Source organism: Pseudophryne corroboree, chromosome 8, assembly GCF_028390025.1.
Source record: "Pseudophryne corroboree isolate aPseCor3 chromosome 8, aPseCor3.hap2, whole genome shotgun sequence".
Taxonomy (NCBI): domain Eukaryota; kingdom Metazoa; phylum Chordata; class Amphibia; order Anura; family Myobatrachidae; genus Pseudophryne; species Pseudophryne corroboree.
The window spans coordinates 217,216,164-217,234,428 of record NC_086451.1 but is presented as its reverse complement, the minus strand read 5'-3'; positions in this window follow the sequence as shown (position 1 = coordinate 217,234,428).

The following is an 18,265-nucleotide window of genomic DNA, read 5'->3' as shown; positions in this document are numbered from 1 at the left end:
CCGCCTCCTACAATTTGGTACTACCCGGGGCGTGCCCAACCCCACCATGTGGTTACGGGACCACGCCCCCTACCATTTTGGGACCAGCTACCATCCGCACAGCACCATACCTTGGCGCGCAACCCGTATGGCCCCTGCCGTATTAATGCTGGAACCAGGCGTGCGGCCACCTATTGGTGAATATGCGAGGCATTCTGTAAATCCCCTACTTTCATGCCTTGTGCACCGCTCCCTCCTCGCCGACCAACTGTGACAATAACATCCTTCTCAACAACCTATACAGCAATGTAAGAACATGAACTTGAAAAATCACAAATGTTTATTTTTGTTCTTTTTTTTTTTTAATTATATATAAAACAATGATATGCAATATCCAACATCGTTACATAATTCTTCACACCTCCTGGCTGCCGCCTATGACCGCTAGACACCTCTACCTTTTTAACTCACCGGGCTGGGTGGACGGGCGTCTTGTCCTTGCTGGGGGGTAAATGCACTCAGCCCCCCCGGCTCCCAGCATATAAACCTCCTGCTGCCCACTCCCCTGCAATTAAATCCTCTAACCCTCACTGGGCGTTATGATCAGCCAGGTGCTAAAGGGGGGACCGGTGTGCTGGCTGCTACCTCCCCCACATCCCCCCTGCCTGGAGGGCTCCCTCCATTGCCCCCATGAGCTGCCTTGCGCCCCTCCCCCTTATCTGGCTTCCGGGGCCATCTTTGGCTACCTTCGCCCCTTTAAGGAGGGAGAGGGCGACATGCCAGCACCTCTCTTTGGTCAACCAATAACTGAGACAAGACAACTTTGTTTCTTGGGCAAATCAAAAGGTCACAGGTTTATTGATTAAATACATAATCACAACCAAAACAAACTGCAGGGCACGAAAAAACAAGGGGAGCGGTGCGCCATGCTCACGCAACGTTGTACCACCTGAGACGTGGCCGCTCCGCCTTCGTGGGTATGCGGCCCCGCCTCCTACAATTTGGTACTACCCGGGGCGTACCCGACCCCACCATGTGGTTACGGGACCACGCCCCCTACCATTTTGGGACCAGCTACCATCCGCACAGCACCATACCTTGGCGCGCAACCCGTATGGCCCCTGCCGTATTAATGCTGGAACCAGGCGTGCAGCCACCTATTGGTGAATTGGCGAGGCATTCTGTAAATCCCCTACTTTCATGCCTTGTGCACCGCTCCCTCCCCGCCACACGAGGTCCCCACAGGGCGGAGACCGAAGCCCCCACCCTGCGCTACCACCTTACTCGCTCCAGGGCGTCCTGCAAGGAATTGTGGAAAATGTCCAGGCCTATGTCGGACAGGTGCACCCCATCGCTGGCCTGACATACTTCTTATAACTGTCTGACCTTCACCTCCCCAGCCCCTTGATCTCCTCCGCGGTGCGCCCTTGACTGGCTGCGCACGTAGCCGCGCCAATCCTGAAGGAATGCGTCCCATACTTGCTTGCGTTCCAGCCCAATGCTGCCACGCATCTCTTGAAAACTGCTGCAAACTGGTACCTGGTGAAAATTTTCCCCTCCTGCTGGCCTGACCCCCGAAACTTTAGCGCTGCCACAACCGGGCAAATTGCTGAGTCCCGGTGCCGGCCTAGCCGGATCCATCTCCCTTTTCCCCCTTGGTCCGTCTTTGACCTGTGGATCCTGCACAAGACCATGTCTTCGTTCACCACCACGTTTTTGAATAGCAGGCCGGTTACTGCTGTCTTGCTTGATTGCGCTACTAACACCCCCACTCTAAATGCTCCACCAAACGCCATAGTAAAAGCTGCCCTGAACAGCTTTGCCTCATACTTATCAGTGCACACACCCTGTATGACGCGGGTAATGCTCCTGAGCCTTTCCTCAGTTACTGGCTCGCGCTTATCCGGCCTCCTTGGCTCTGCCCTGGCCCATCCCCTCATCACGGTGCGCACCAAAAAGACTTTAGTATCGTCCCCTTTGCCGTGCAACTTTGAAAAGAAGGAAATACCTGCTAGTGTGGTGCTGGCCGAGGCTTTCGACACCCCTTCTTGCCTCATCTTACCCAGAAAGGACAGTAACTGGCGCAAGGGGTCTTGCCCTTGTGAGGCTCCTCTCCCCTGAAATTGCTGCCACTTCCCCCAAGCTGCCCTGTAGGCTTTCCACGTCTTGGGTGCCAGGGACCTTTCCACCAGCTCGCCTAGACAGGCTCGACTATCTGCCAAAGATGAGAGGGGCATGTTAAGCCTTCTTCCTGTGCAAGCGGTGCTGCTGCCCTAAATAGCTCCCATTTATGATGTGACAGCGCATCTGCGATCACATTCTGCTCACCGGGCACTTGCTTTGCCCTGAACGTGATGTTGTGGCGGAGGCATGCCGCCACTAAACCTCGCAGTAATTTTACTACCGGGGGTGACGAAGCAGACTGATTGTTTATTGCTTGCACCACTCCCATGTTTTCGAACCAAAATTTAATACGTCTGTTCGCGAGCCTCTGGCCAAAGATTCCTACCGCTACCACTATGGGAAATAACTCTAAGGCTGGCAGGTTCTTTGTGAGGCCTTTCTCCTTCCACCTGTCCGGCCATAACTCTGCACACCATTCGCCTTGCCAATATGCCCCAAAACCTGTGGCCCCCGCCGCGTCCGTGAACAACTCCAATGCGCAGCTTGACTGCGCAGCCTTAGGCCAAATGCGCACGCCATTGAAGTGCTGCAAAAACCCTTCCCATACCAACAAATCATTTTTCAGGTCCCTGCTGATGCGTATGAGGTGGTGTCTTCTCTTCACACCAGCAGTGGCCCTCTATAATCGTCTTTTGAAAATTCTACCCATGGGGATTACCCGGCAGGCAAAATTGAGGAGGCCTAGCAACGATTGCATCCTCTCTAGGGTGACTTTGTTAGCCCGGGCGCATGCCCCTACTTCGTAGCCTAGCTTCTGCACCTTCTCTGCTGGAAGCCGGCACTCCATTCTCACCGTGTCTATCTCTATGCCCAGGTAAGAAATGACTGTTTTTGGGCCTTCCGTCTTTTCCGTGGCAATTGGAACCCCGAATTCGCCTAGCATACGCTCTAGCTCCTGCAGCAACTGCCCGCATTGATCTGATTGCGCTGGACCTGCCAGGAGAAAATCATCTAAGTAATGCACCACCGCCTTGCGCCCTGTGCGCACCTCCAGGCACCATTGCAGGAACGAGCTGAATTTTTCGAACAATGCGCAGGATATGGTGCAGCCCATGGGCAGGCACTTGTCTATGAAAAAATAACCGTCAAAGCAAAACCCTATGAGATGGAAACTGTCTGGGTGCAGGGGGAGCAATCTAAATGCTGATTCAATGTCTAGCTTTGCTAACAATGCTCATTTCCTCTGCCCTTTAACCATAGCAATCGCCTGATCAAATGACTGGTATTGCACCGAACATTGCTCCTCGTCTAGGGCGTCATTTACTGTCTCCCCTTCCGGGAAAGAAAGGTGCTGAATGAGCCTGAACTTCCCTACTGCTTTCTTCGGTACTAGGCCCAAAGGGGAAATTACTAAGCCTGGCAGCGGTGGGGCCTTGAACGGACCCGCCATCCTATCTAGGGCCAATTCTTTAACAATTTTTTCACGTGCCGCCTCTGGCTGCGCGCAGATGGAGTGCAGGTTCATGGTGCATGTGCTTGGGGTGACGGGCTTCCTTATGGGGATCCTAAAACCCCCCAGGAAGCCCTCCTGTAGCAGCTTGGCTTCTGCCCGCATGGGGTATCTGGACAGCCACTCCCAGATTCCCCCTAACCTCACTGGGCTAGTTGCTTTTGCCAGAGACAGTTGCTCCGGATACCTTCTCACCTTGCTGTCCTTTCTGCTTTAAGCACTCTTTTGCTGGGTGACTCACGTTACAGAGGGTGCAAGCATGTTTAAATCTACAGGAGGGTCTGGTACAACGCACATCATTAAAAGCATAGCATTTAAGCTTGCCTTGCTTGGCCGTGCCAGGCCTCCCTGCTAGCTTTTGCGTCGCGCTACCCTTCTCGCCTGCGCTTTAAACCATAGCCCAATGTCTCTCGCGCCAAACTTAATTGGCTTCTGTCCCTGCACTCTGAGCCTGAACGCCTCGTCATATTTGCGCCAAGCTTGTCCCCCTTGATCCTTATACATGGAGTAGATGAGGTTAATGTACTTCAACATATTCATATTCATCGCCCCCAATGCCCCTGAGCTCTGCACAATGCTATGCAAACCGTCCTGCGCTAAATTGGAAACTGCAAACTTTGTACGCTATTACCCTGCACTAACATGTCATTTACAGCATAAGCATTACACGCAATAGTTAACTCACCGTTCCTGTGTGATGGCGATTCGTTGCATCCCAGCGCCGCGCTTGCCTGGGCGACGGCCTCTGTCCTCAGCCCCTCTGCTGCGCTTGCCGCGGCGCCCGACTGTGTTGCTTCCCGGCTGGAAGAGGCCAGTGCCGCGATGCTCTTGGGCACGCTTTGGTTCGCCGTCCCGCCTCCTCTGGCTTCCGTCAGAAAATCTTGCATCGCCTGTTGTCCGCTGGAGGGGGTAGTAAGGTCGTGGTAACCTCTCCTGGGGGAAGAGATCAACCGGGGGTAATGGGTGAAGAACACCTGCCTACCCTCCCGGGATCTGTTGTCCTCTGATGTCGCCCGGTGATGCTCCATATATCCCTGGCGGCTGGGGGGTGAATCCTGGCTGCCGTGCGGGGCTGTTGTATTTCTGGGTTTCCGCAAGAAAGACCCACTTTCCCCTCATCTCTGGTGACCTTGCTCGGCTGCCTCTGCTGCTTCCGCTACCTCCCCTGTGCCTCGATACGTGGTGGCTGGCTGCCCGTGATGTAGGCGAGCGCTGCTGATGATATGATCCTGTGGATGGCTGTTTTTTCTCCTGCAGCACCATGCTGCTGCCCCGCTCCTCCTCCCCTGATTCATGCCCGTCCGACTCCGTGCCCTCTGCCAACACGTCCACCAGCATGCGCTGGCTCTCCACTTCTGCAGCTGCATCCTTGTCCCTGGCACTGCTTACCCCTCTGCACACCACTCTCTTGCTCGGATGCCCTGCCTGTGTCCGTCCTTCCGCTCTCCGACCACCAGGTGGTGCCCCTCTGCTCCCTTTCCTCTTGCTGGGCTGTATGCTCCCTGGACGGGAAGTGCCTCTGTGTATGCTGCCCACGTGCTCTATGTACCGAGTGGGTTGATTTCTCCTCCGCTCAGGCCAACCTCCTGCATTCCGTGCTGCCTGATTGATGCCCTGGACTGCTGGGGCTGTGTGATTAACCTCCATGCCCCCTCACTGTATGATGTGTCCCTGCTTTCCTGCCTGGATGTGGCTGGATGTAATCCGATGCCTCTGCTGTTGATTAGATGTGGATGCAGACCAAAATACCCTTGCTGCCTGGAATCTGGCTTGTCCCTTTGTTCTGGCTGGAGGTAGCTGCTGCTGCTGTTGTTCTGCGTCTTGTCCTTGCTGGGGTGTGAATGCACTCAGCCCCCCCGGCTCCCAGCATATAAACCTCCTGCTGCCCACTCCCCTGCAATTAAATCCTCTAACCCTCACTGGGCGTTATGATCAGCCAGGTGCTAAAGGGGGACCGGTGTGCTGGCTGCTACCCCCCCCATCCCCCCTGCCTGGGGGGCTCCCACCATTGCCCCCATGAGCTGCCTTGTGCCCCTCCCCCTTATCTGGCTTCGGGGGCCATCTTTGGCTACCTTCGCTCCTTGAAGAGATAAGAGCTGGAAGTGTCGTACCAGACAGACACATCATGGTTAGTCCAAATCTGCTAGTTATACATAGTTATCAACTGTCGGTCTCCATTATCACATGCAATTACATAATCTGGGAGGAGCACAATACAGGAAAGTTTTTTTTGTTTGGAGGGGGGTGAGTATAACTGTTGTGCTTCATATACAGACTCAGACATGCACACAGATATTGTCCTTCTCTCTTTTTTTTTTTTTTTTTCTGAAGGTACTGATTTTTTATTTTTCTATTTTCTGAAGGTACTGTAGCAGGGAGTTAGCACTTATTAAAAATGGGTGGAGCCGCAATTGAGAATCTCATTCAGTGTGGGTCGTGCATGATGTATGCACACCTGGAACAACAGTCCGAGTGTGAATACATCTGTGCGAGATGCGAGCGAATGGCTGCCCTGGAAGCCCAGGTAACTGATCTAGAGCAGACCGTTACACAACTGGGTCACGGTTAGAAGGAAGAAGAAGAGGGGAGGGGGAGACAGGACATCTCTGATCTGCCAAAACCCAACAAATTCGCACGACTGGACGAAGACTCTGAGGATGGCAGTGAGGAAATGATGGAGCCAGAGCAGACTGTTCCCTCTAGAAACCAGGGGAGTGGTCCCTCCGGTACAGATGGGAAAAAATATAGTGAGGTAGCTAGTCAGATTGTGGTGGTAGGGGATTCTATTATCAGGAAGACAGACAGGGCAATCTGCTACCGGAACCGTGATCGCCGTACAGTCTGTTGTCTCCCGGGTGCTTGGGTATGGCACATCGCGGACCGGGTAGATAGATTGTTGGGTGGGGCTGGAAACGACCCGGTGGTCTGGTGCACGTCGGCATCAACGACAAAGTTAGTGGTAGGTGGGATGTCCTTAAGAAAGACTATAGGGAATTAGGCAAGAAACTTAAGGCAAGGACATCTAAGGTAATATTCTCCGAAATATTACCAGTGCCACACGCTAGGCCAGGGAGGCAGAGGGAGATTAGGGAGGTAAATGTGTGGCTTAGAGACTGGTGTAGGAAGGGGGGATTTGTGTTCTTGGAACACTGGGCGGACTTCTCAGTCAGTCGCCATCTTTTTTGTCGCGATGGATTGCACCTGAATGAGGAGGGGGCTGCGGTGCTGGGGGGCAGGATGGTTAGAAGGTTGGAAGAGCTTTTAAACTAGGAGCCTGGGGGGAGAGTTTAGCTAGAAACTATGGGTCAAACACTGAGTACAGTAAAGATGGGGGTAGCGAACAAAATGGGGGTGGAGAAGGAGGGAGGGAAAGATCAGCCGGCAAGGGCAAGGATATTTACATGGACATTGACCCAGAAATTACTGACACAGGAATAATCCAAGGAATTCCACATTTATTACCTAATGACGACTATGGTTCAGCAGTATGACATATAGAAAATAATGCCCATTGCACAAGGGAAAATACTTACATTGGGGAGGTTTGGAAGGACTTAATAGGTCATACAGAAATAGTAGTAAGGAAGGCTGTATTAAGTATGATGGGGGTGGAAAGGGAGGGAGGAGAATAACAGTAAGGGTAATTATAGAAATGCACTTGTAAATATAGATAAGATACCATTAAAACAAACGGGCAGGGGAAATATTAAGCTAAAATGTATGCTTGCGATGCAAGAAGCCTTTCAGGTAAAATGGGGGAATTGGAATGGCTTGCATCAAAGTATCAGTATGATATTATAGGTATTACGGAAACATGGTGGGACAACTCTCACGACTGGGTTGCAAATTTGGAGGGATATTCTCTTTTCAGAAGGGATAGGGCCACCAAAAAGGGGAGGAGGGGTATGTCTCTATGTAAAACCATCTCTAAAACCAAACTTAAAAGAGGTTTTTTATGAGGAAATTAGGGATAACGTGGAGTCACTGTGGGTTGAGATCACAAGTGGGGGCATTGAAGCAAAAAAACTAGTCATAGGTATGTGCTACAAACAGCCAGATATCAGCATACATGAGGAAGAACAACTCTTGCAGCAAATTTTAAAATCTGCAGGAATGGGGACATCCTAGTGATAGGGGATTTTAACTATCCTGATATAAATGAGGGGCAATAGGTTCTTAAATATGTTAAAGGATCACTGTCACAACTGAGGGCTGAGGCTGACCTGGGAAAGCCTCAGATATAGGGGCTGGCGTGTATGTGAACCGTGAAGGTAGAATAGGGTTCCTGGACATACAGGAGATCTAAGCACCACAACAACGGAGTATGTAAAAACAAAGTCAGCTTATTGAACACACAGTATTGACACCTTGGCAATTCAATGACTTCAACTGTAGATGTGCAGATTGATATAACAGTACAGTTCCTAGGAGCGCAATGGTAATGAGTGCTGTGGCTATGCAGAACAAGAAGACAAGGTCCTTGCAAGACCCGGAGTAGGTAAGTCCATAGGCCACAGCTAACCACTGTAATAAGGAACGAGCTGGTACTACCCAGCAGATGATACACAGGAAGCTGGGATAGGCACAGGGCACAGAGGTTGAAGTGGTACTTGGAAGAACTGCCAGAGACTACCAGATGGAACCGGTGCAAACGGAAGGTGTGCTGAACTCACCGCTGAAGTTTAAAGTCCGATGGTGTGTATCGATGGAGACTGGTTCGATGTTGTGTGGCAGATGAGGCAGAGCGATACTGGAATACCGCTGGAGATGGAGAGTGGTACTGAAGATGATGAAGAACACCACTGAAGGCTGATAGTGACACAGGAACACTGCTGGAAGCTGGAAGCGATGTTGGAGCAACGCCGGAAGCTGGAAGCCAGTGACAAATTCACTATGGAGCACAGAGAGCGATGTTGTAGGCAATGAAAGATGGGAGTGATATCCGAACACCGCTGGAAGCTGGGTGCGATGCAGGACCAATGCTGTAAGCTGGAAGCCGGTGACGGATCGCTGCAGATGATTAGGAGCAATGCTGGAACACTGCAGAAGTCAGGCTGCACCGCAGGATCGTAACTGGTGCGGGTCTCTTAGTGGAGCGAGATAGCAGGAGCTGGAATACCTGGAAACACAAGCTGGAGAATCCACAAACAGGAGAGACATGTGTAACTGGGTTAGACAACCAAAGCACTGACGATTCGACAGCCTTGATTCAAGATATTTATACCAGATGGGAAACAGGTATTGGCTGGGTAATCAGGCAGAGTCCAGAGTGCAGGGGATAGGCTGTAGAATGTCATGTGATGAAATCAAACATAGCTGCGCCCATGTTTGAATCTGGATGGAAAGTCTGTTTGAACTTTAGCATGTGGAAATCAGTGGTGACAGGAGACGCCATTCACTATAACAAAAGGGATTAACTGTGTAGCTGCCATGACAGCGCTGCCGGGATCACGGAGAGGAGACTGAGGAAAAGTTGTGCAGCGCGCTGCACGCAGACAGCGCAGGTGGAATCCAGGCTTGGAGCGCTGGGCCAGTCCCAGGAGACACTTGGAAGATAAGCAGTGGTGACTAATTACCCGGATCATGACAGTCACTACTAGTCTCAATTAGTCGAGGACCCAACTAGAGGTAAAACTATTCTGGACCTAGTTATTACCAATAATGAGGACATTATATCAAACACTAAAGTTGGGGAGACCTTAAGTAACAGTGGCCCTCATTCCGAGTTGTTCGCTCGGTAAAAATCTTCGCATCGCAGCGATTTTCCGCTTAATGCGCATGCGCAATGTTCGCACTGCGACTGCGCCAAGTAAATTTGCTATGCAGTTAGGAATTTTACTCACGGCTTTTTCATCGTTCTGGCGATCGTAATGTGATTGACAGGAAATGGGTGTTACTGGGCGGAAACAGGCCGTTTTATGGGCGTGTGGGAAAAAACGCTACCGTTTCCGGAAAAAACGCAGGAGTGGCTGGAGAAACGGAGGAGTGTCTGGGAGAACGCTGGGTGTGTTTGTGACGTCAAACCAGGAACGACAAGCACTGAACTGATCGCAGATGCCGAGTAAGTCTGAAGCTACTCAGAAACTGCTACGAGGTGTGTAATCGCAATATTGCGAATACATCGTTCGCAATTTTAAGATGCTAAGATTCACTCCCAGTAGGCGGCGGCTTAGCATGAGCAAATCTGCTAAAATCCGCTTACGAGCGAACAACTCGGAATGAGGGCCAGTGATCACTGTATGATCACATTCAACATCAGTTTCAAGAAACATAGCTATAAGGGATCAACCAAAACATTAAACTTAGAAAAGCTAACTTCAATATGCTGAGACAGGCACTAAACGACATTGACTGGGAAGTTGTGTTTTCATACCAAAGACACATCGGAAATGTGGGATGCTTTAAAAGGGTTGCTCGATAGCAATATTCACAAATTCATACCCATGGGCAGTAAACGCAGGAGTACTAAACTTAAACCAATGTGGCTTAACAAGGAGGTCAAAGAAGCAATGGCTAAAAAGAGGCGCGTTTTTAAAGCATTTAAATCTAATGGAGGGGTAGAGTTGCAGAGTAAAACCAATCCCAAGAAGTTTTATAAATACATAAACAGTAAAAGGTTAAAAAAGGAGAGCGTAGGCCCATTAAAAAACGAACTGGGAGTCTTGATAAACGATGACAAAAAAAAAGCAGAAATACTGAACAATTTTTTTTCTCTTCAGTGTTTACCAGGGAGGATCAGACGGCGATAGTAGTGCATAACGACAGTGAAGGAAATTACTCTTGTGTGGTCATTCCGAGTTGATCACAGCCAGTAACTTTTTGCTGCTGTTGCGATCAACTAATCCACACCTATGGGGGAGTGTATTTTAGCTCAGCAGGGCTGCGAACGCTTGTGCAGCCCTGCTTAGCTAAAAAAGTTTTGTGTAAAAGAAGAGTAGCCCTGGACATACTTACCCAGTGCGACGATCTCAGCGATGCAGGTCCCGGCTTTGACGTCAGACATCCGCCCTCCATTCTCCTGGACACGCCTGCATTTTCCTTACCACTCCCCGAAAACGGCCGCCAACGGACAGGTGACGCCCCAGAACGCCTTCCTCCTGTCAATCTTCTTGTGGTCGCCGCTGCGACCGCTTTCTTCGTTTCCAGCGTTGTTGCCCGGCAAAAGAGGTCGCCGGGCAACGACGCGAATGTGCAATGCGCACGCAGCGCATGTGCAGTTCCGACCCGATTGCACTGCTGCGAGGAAGTGCAGCGTGCCATCGGGTCAGAATGACCCCCTTGGTTAGAGGCTTGTTTAAGCGAGGAATTAGTCCTGGAGAGACTAAACAAGAGAAAGGTATATAAATAACCTGGCCCAGATGGTTTTCACCCGAGAGTTATCATGGAGCTTAGGTCACAGCTAGCAAGACCCCTATACATGATTTTTATAATTCATTTACATCAGGAATGGTACCAAAGAATTGGCATATAACTGAGGCAGTGCCGTTGTTTAAAAAGGGATCTAAAAATTAGAGATGAGCGGGTTCGGTTCCCTGAGAACAGAACCCCCTCAAACTTTACTACCCAAGCCCGGATCCGAGTCAGGCTCCGGTTTTCCCGCCTGACTCGGAAATCAGAACAAGGCAAAACGTCATCATCCCACTGTCAGATTCTCATGGGGTTTGGATTCCATATAAGGAGCTGCGCGTCGTCGCCATTTTCACTTCGGCATTGGATAGTGTAGAGAGGATGTGTCTCCGTCCTCAGTGTCCTGCATCAGTTCAGTGGTAGTGTCTTGTGCTGCATCAGTCCAGTCACAGTGGTGGTGTCCTCTGATGCCATATGTACAGTGTTGCTGTGTAAGTCCAGTCCAGTGGTGCTGTGTTGTGCTGCATCAGTCCAGTGGTGGTGTTCTGTGCTGCATCAGTCCAGTCACAGAGGTGGTGTCCTCTGCTGCCATATGTCCAGTGCTGCTGTATAAGTCCAGTCCATTGCAGTGGTGCTGTGTTGTCCTGCATCAGTACAGTGGTAGTGTCTTGTGCTGCATCAGTCCAGTCACAGTGGTGGTGTCCTCTGCTGCCATATGTCCAGTGCTGCTGTATAAGTCCAGTCCATTGCAGTGGTGCTGTGTTATACTGCATCAGTCCAGGGGTGGTGTCTCTTTGCTGCTGTATATGTCCAGTAGTACTGCCATTAAGAAAGCCAAATTGATTTCTCACAAATATTTAAAATGCCCGCTCTAATATATATTGCAGACGCCAGGCGCATCTTATTACCATATACAATAAAAGTGCGCTGTACATCGCAAAACACTGTATCCCATAAGAGAAAACAATACACCCACACATTATCTGAGTTCCAAAGCTCATTGATGTATATATTTGTTATTAAAAAGGATATGGATTCAATATATATTACAAAGTACAGTATACCTATAGTTACATGGTTACACTCACACAGTAAGCAGTTAGAACATACAATTACATACCGTTATATGCCATTACATACAGTTTCAGTTACATGCCAGCGATACAATTACCATTCCCTCCAATGCAGCTTATGTCTACCTCTCTCTGTAAATAAATACAGGAACTGAACTGCCAGCAACTCCTCCATCATCCTCTGAGACCAAAAAGCAAGTAACTGACCTCCTGTGTGGTCAGCTTATGTGTTATCTAGTTTCTGGGGGAGGGGACTCATGATGAGTCACCAGTGCCTTTGTATATGGTAATCAGATTCAGCCTTGAAGACATCCAAAAAGGGCTGGCCTGAGTTTCCTGTTCATTACCTGTTTGGAGCTTTTATTGTTCTAATAAAAGTGATTTTAGCTTTGATACATGTTATCATAATTCCGTGTTGCAATGTCCTACAACTTAATAACAAGTATCAAATTAATCTACACATTAAGATGGTTGTTTTAATAGTAAACATGACAGGTGTATCTGGTTTCGTTCAAATAATACACATACATGACACCACTCCATCATCTACAATTCTAAATCATCATGATGTCTGGCGCTTGATATTATTATAATTATGTACTGTATGAGATAAGTGTCGAATCCATCTCTGTGGCATGTCCGTGTAAATGCGTGTGTTACCATATATTGCTGTGCTCGCTGCGCATATTTGCAAGTATAGTGACTTAAATGTGTGTAGTTTGTATGTTCTCTTTATGTCATATTTTTGACTTCGACAGTCCACCCTTTGGCAGTAAACAATAACTGCCATCAATTATTAACATAAGAAAAAAATATTTCATACCATAATCGGTGACCTAGACACAAGTATTTATGCATTTCGCAAATCAGACGCTTGACTATATTTGGGTAAGACAGGGAGGAGGACGAGACATCCCCTATGTGCACTCGGCGGTCATGGGACCACTGGTTGGGTGTGGGACAACATTCAACCTATAGAGTATGCTGGGACAGTGCTTTGGCCTATAATGTCTGATTTGCGACGAACATTTCACACATACATGTACCTACGTCTTTGTACACTGATGTTTGGATTCAATTGAGGTTCGGCTGGGTAGGTGAAGAAGACACAAACAAATCGTGACAGTGACATATAAAATTTTCATGATCTACATATTCCTATCATTTTCTGAACATTGTTTCCATTTCTGGAACGTATGCTAGGTCTGTTTAATCATTGAACAAGGGTTATAAGTAGTGTCCTTCTTAAATAACATAAACCTTCAGTGTTCGGGGAGAGCCACTCATAAACCTTTCTTCCACATATATTAGTGAGCTCTTTATCTGCAATGTGTGAATAGCCATTGTCTGATTGTTCCTGATTACCTCTGAACTTCATAACTACTAGACCTTTGATTTTTCTCTGACTTTAACAAACTGATCGGCTAATCCTGGGATCCTATAAGGAAATCACTCCTTCCTACAGAACCAGTTCCAGTCCCACATTCGACTCCTCATAAAAAAAACCTCGCAAAAATAGAATATCCTGAAAGAAAATGTTTGTCAGTGGGAAAGAGAGAAAAGGGAAATAGAACAAAACAACTCTTGTTCATAACAAATCAATTACAATGACTGATCTTTCTGCAGTCCTTTAGTATGCTCAGGTAGTGTTCAACAGTGCCGCCTCTCAGTCTTCACGGAACAGAGTCTCTGGTGATACTTTTGCGATCTCTTTGCCTTGCTCTTTGAATACACAGCTCACTTAGAACACACAGTTCACTTTGCTCTCCGCCTTGCTCTTTGAACACACAGTTCACTTGGAACACACAGTTCACTACGAACACACAGTTCACAAACTCGATGAATGTGAGCAATAAACTACTTTGTCACGAGTTCTCTCCGGGTCAGCGACCTTCTTGCAGTGGGACGAGTGGACCCAAGTCTTTCTTTCGGCGACCTTTAGTGCTGTCAACAAATCTTGGTATGGTCCTTCCCACCTGTCTATTAGGCAACCTGAGCGTAAGTGCAATCACACAGTCTCTTGGTTCATAATCAATACAGTTAGCATTTGGCATACCAGCAATCAACAGTTTCAAGTTCTTTGTCAAGTTCTCAAATGCTGGCTCATCTCAACAAGGTACTGTACTGTCACCTCATTGGTGTATTTCTGATCATTGTGCGGATCAATCATGACATGAGGTTGTCTTCCAAAAACAACCAAAAAGACACAAATACCAAAACAAAAACAAATTTCGAAGAGGGTGATTCATCGAGTGAAGATCTGGGAGTGGTTCCGAAGCTACATAATACTAGTGGCAGTATCTATGATCACAATAGTACAATTTCAAGCTTTTCTCCTACTTCTATGGGTACCATTATCTACACAAAAATGTCTGCGCAATTTTTCTTTGCGGTAAACACAGCAGCATCCGTGGTGGCAGGAAATGCCTCTACCCAGTTTGAGAAAACATCAGTGCACACCAATACATAACAATAATTCCTAAAGGGTGTTAACTGTATGAAGTCGATTTGTATTTCCTGAAAAGATCCGTCTGCAGGAGGGATATGGGATGGCTCTGTTGGTATTGCTTTACCAATATTTTTCCTCAAGCAAGTAAGACAGGTCATTGCTCTCTTTACCTGCATGAGAATAGAATCCTGGCGCACACCAGTAGGCTCTCATCAGCCTGCACCTACCCTCTTTGCCTAGATGAGTCATACCGTGTGCCACCTCAGCTAGACTTGGAAGGTATGCTCTGGGGGCTACTGGCTTACCGTGTCCACCTGCCCACAGTCCTGAGGACTCCTGGCCATACCCCTTTGTCCTCCAGACTGCCTCTTCCTGCAGGGAACACAAATTTTTGTATCTTAATTTAACTATCGTGTGTTTGCAATGTAGAGAACCATGAGCATAACTCAAAAAGAAAAAAAAAAGAAAAAAGAAACATCTCGAGAGGAGAGAAGGAAGAAGAAAATGAAAAAGAAAATTTCAGGTTTGTCATTCACCAACAGACATATCAGTGTCTATACAAAATTTTCCTTCACCAGTATTCTCCACCCTTTGTGCATGACAAGGCACACTGCAGTAATACTGGTGTCATCGTGCTGTTGAGATATACTGGGTTCAAGCAGAACTCTGAAGGACCTAGGCATGTGGAGTTTGAAATGTACTTGGGTCTGTGTATTGTACCACCCTGTGTGAACGCAAAAGATGAAGAGGAAAACTGTAGAGAAACAGAATAGAGGTTGGTGACAGATGAGTTTGTAGAGGTGGAGAAGATTTTATAAAAATTTGACAACTGGATTGGTCTATACCCCTTAAAAAAAAATTCTGTGTGTCTTATCTCTACTGAGACTATCCCAGCCATCAATCCAGTGTCCTGTCCATCCTAAGTTCATAGGGAACCCGGTATCTGTGACTTAATTTCCTCTACCTGTGATGGACATGTATCTAGAACAGTGAAATGTAACATTAGTAAGTTGCATTTATTCTGTTCTTCCCATTAACCGAATCTGTGTTTTCTATATGGCTTATGATTCCTTACTATATGTCCCTTGGTCCCGTCTATGTGTTTAATAATGTGGCTTGTGTTTTCTGTCTAGGGGATCTATATTGACTATGTGTCCTACTACTCCTACAATCTCTGGCAAAATGCCCTTCCTTCCTACAAGTGTAAGACCATTAGGGATCTGGGGTTTGGACTGATGGGTCTTTCCTGTATGTGCCAGTATACTAACCGTCCTCAACCACTCCACCTCTCTGCGCCTAGCACTATTCTTGTGATGTTCAATAGCACACTATCTAAAATTAGCTACTGTGACCCCTTTCCAATTTTGCAAAGAAGTCTGCACCCTGACACTCAGTGCTTTATTGAGCCCGTCCATTTGCACAGAGACAGCCACCTCCCATTTGCCGAATTACTGTTTACCAGTTGTCTTATCCAGATGGAGAGTTTTCTATTTCTGCAAGAGACAAAAAAAAAAGTTTAACAAGCTTCTAGGTCATGCAAAGTATTTCATTCAATCCTTCTCATCCCGTATTAAGGGTCTGTACGTGGTCCAACAAACATTTCCAATCTCATCTTTACTAGGGGCATTACTAGGAATGAATACTTCTTATATGGTAACTGAAAGAAATACCCTGGGGTTACCTTGTCTCTGTCCGCTTTCCTACTGGAAAATACTAATGTGCGGACAGGTTTTTCTCCATTTCTGACGTTACTCTCTTGATTTTTTTTAGTTTTATTTTTTTTTTTTTATTTCTTTTACTATATATGTACACGAATGATACCATACTTACCTGTTCCACTGGTCTCAGCCACTTCCCCCACCGGTTACTGCTCTTCTTTTACCGGTTGGATACTCCTCTGGGTGCATGAGAAATGGCTGAAAATGATCAGGTCACCTTCTCCTCCTAAATAAAACTTCAACATTCATTAGTACATATATAGGTAACAGTCATATTTTTCATATTTTTATTATTTTCTATAGTTTTTATGCTGGCCGTAACTGCTTCCACATCTACATAAGGCGGTGTACTTGCATTCTTTTTTTTTTTCTTCCTGCTTATTTATTGTTGCTACAAGTTCAAACAGTTCTTATATTTCCATTCTTGTCTTATATGACTTTGGTTAGACATACCACCTGCAATACCTTATGATCAAACTCACCAACCCCTCTTGCTGTCACAGGTTTAAACAATTTGTATGTCTGACCCTTCGTTTTTGTGATTTTATCAGACATATTCTTATCCTTAAGTTCTGCAATACCTCTGGTTCAAAGCTGTCCACCCTAGGGAATGGTACCCTATCTTTGTCAGTCATACATACCCATTCATTGCAAAAAGCCTCCATGAGTGTACCATATTGTTCACACCTAATAAACCTCGCTAACCCCCAGGGCCGCGGCACCTCAACCTGAACCCTAGTTACCAAACGCCCACTGCTTGTGCAATTGGATCCCATTGCGGACTTTTTTCCAATAAACGCAATCCCCAATGCACACCGCAGATAGACGGTGAAAGACACCTAGCGCTTTCACTCGCTCCTTCTCCACTGAGTACCACGACTCACTCCAATAGTGACCACCGCGTACCCAGCGAGGCCCTAACTGGTTTCTATTCACTGGAAGTGTTTAGGAATGACTTACCTATTCCAGTGAATATCTGCCGCTGGAGAATTTCCTGAGAGAGACCAGTGAAAACTCCCAATACACCTATACACAAATCACACTTGCGTATGCTATATACAGCACTAATGATACCGCGATTTTACGCAAAAGCTCATAAAGGGGTATCCAGTTGCGCTATATATATCGCACCCACAAATGCGCGGTCCAATCGCACAGCGTATAGGTACTTGTTACCTATCTGCCGTACAACCACGGGTCGATGTACAAACTGCGACCCTCAGTTTGGAGCGTAATACAAAAACCTTTTAACTTCAATCGCAATACTATGCACTATCACGCTCCTCTGCAAATCACCTCACGATTTGCGTATTTCAATCTATATTAACGTGAGTCAGCCACTTCACGCCACCAAGCCTCCACTTTACATGATGTACCACGGGACCCGACTTCCGGGGTTCAAATCCACTCTCTCCTACGTTCGCTCACTCAAATACACTTTGGTTTTTCTGTACAGAAAATATTTTCATTCAGATAGGCAGCTTTACCCCAGAGGCAATACAGTTTTTAAACTAAATTTAGAGTAACCTGCTTTTGAAATCTGATAGTTATGTGCTATTGTATTAAATGTCTACTATCCCACCTTTGAACTAAACGACACTATTGTATAATTTGTACTTAGTGCCTGCATTCTTACGCACTTTGCGCAAACATGCGGCCGTGCGTGTCCCTTACGCTGCATGCGCAGTCCTTTACTTTGTCCGAGACACGTGTACAAAACCCTGCGTCTGCAATAAATCACACAGCTCTATAAATGTGAACAATACTAATTACTATTGCCCACTAGACACAACTTGTTCTGTATAGACGTTTATGCAGAACTGCGTTTGTGTCTTTACGCTTACTTAAAATACTGTTATTTCAGATTTACCTATATAGCAACAAATGTATCCTATTTCACACAGATCTATAATGACTCTAGCAATAATCAATAATGTAAATGAAATGATTCAGATTGGATAGGTATCTTGCAGAACATACACTGATATAAATATACACATAATTATAATAATATTATATATATGTACCATTCACGGGTCTCCTATGAGACTCATTTACCCATTCA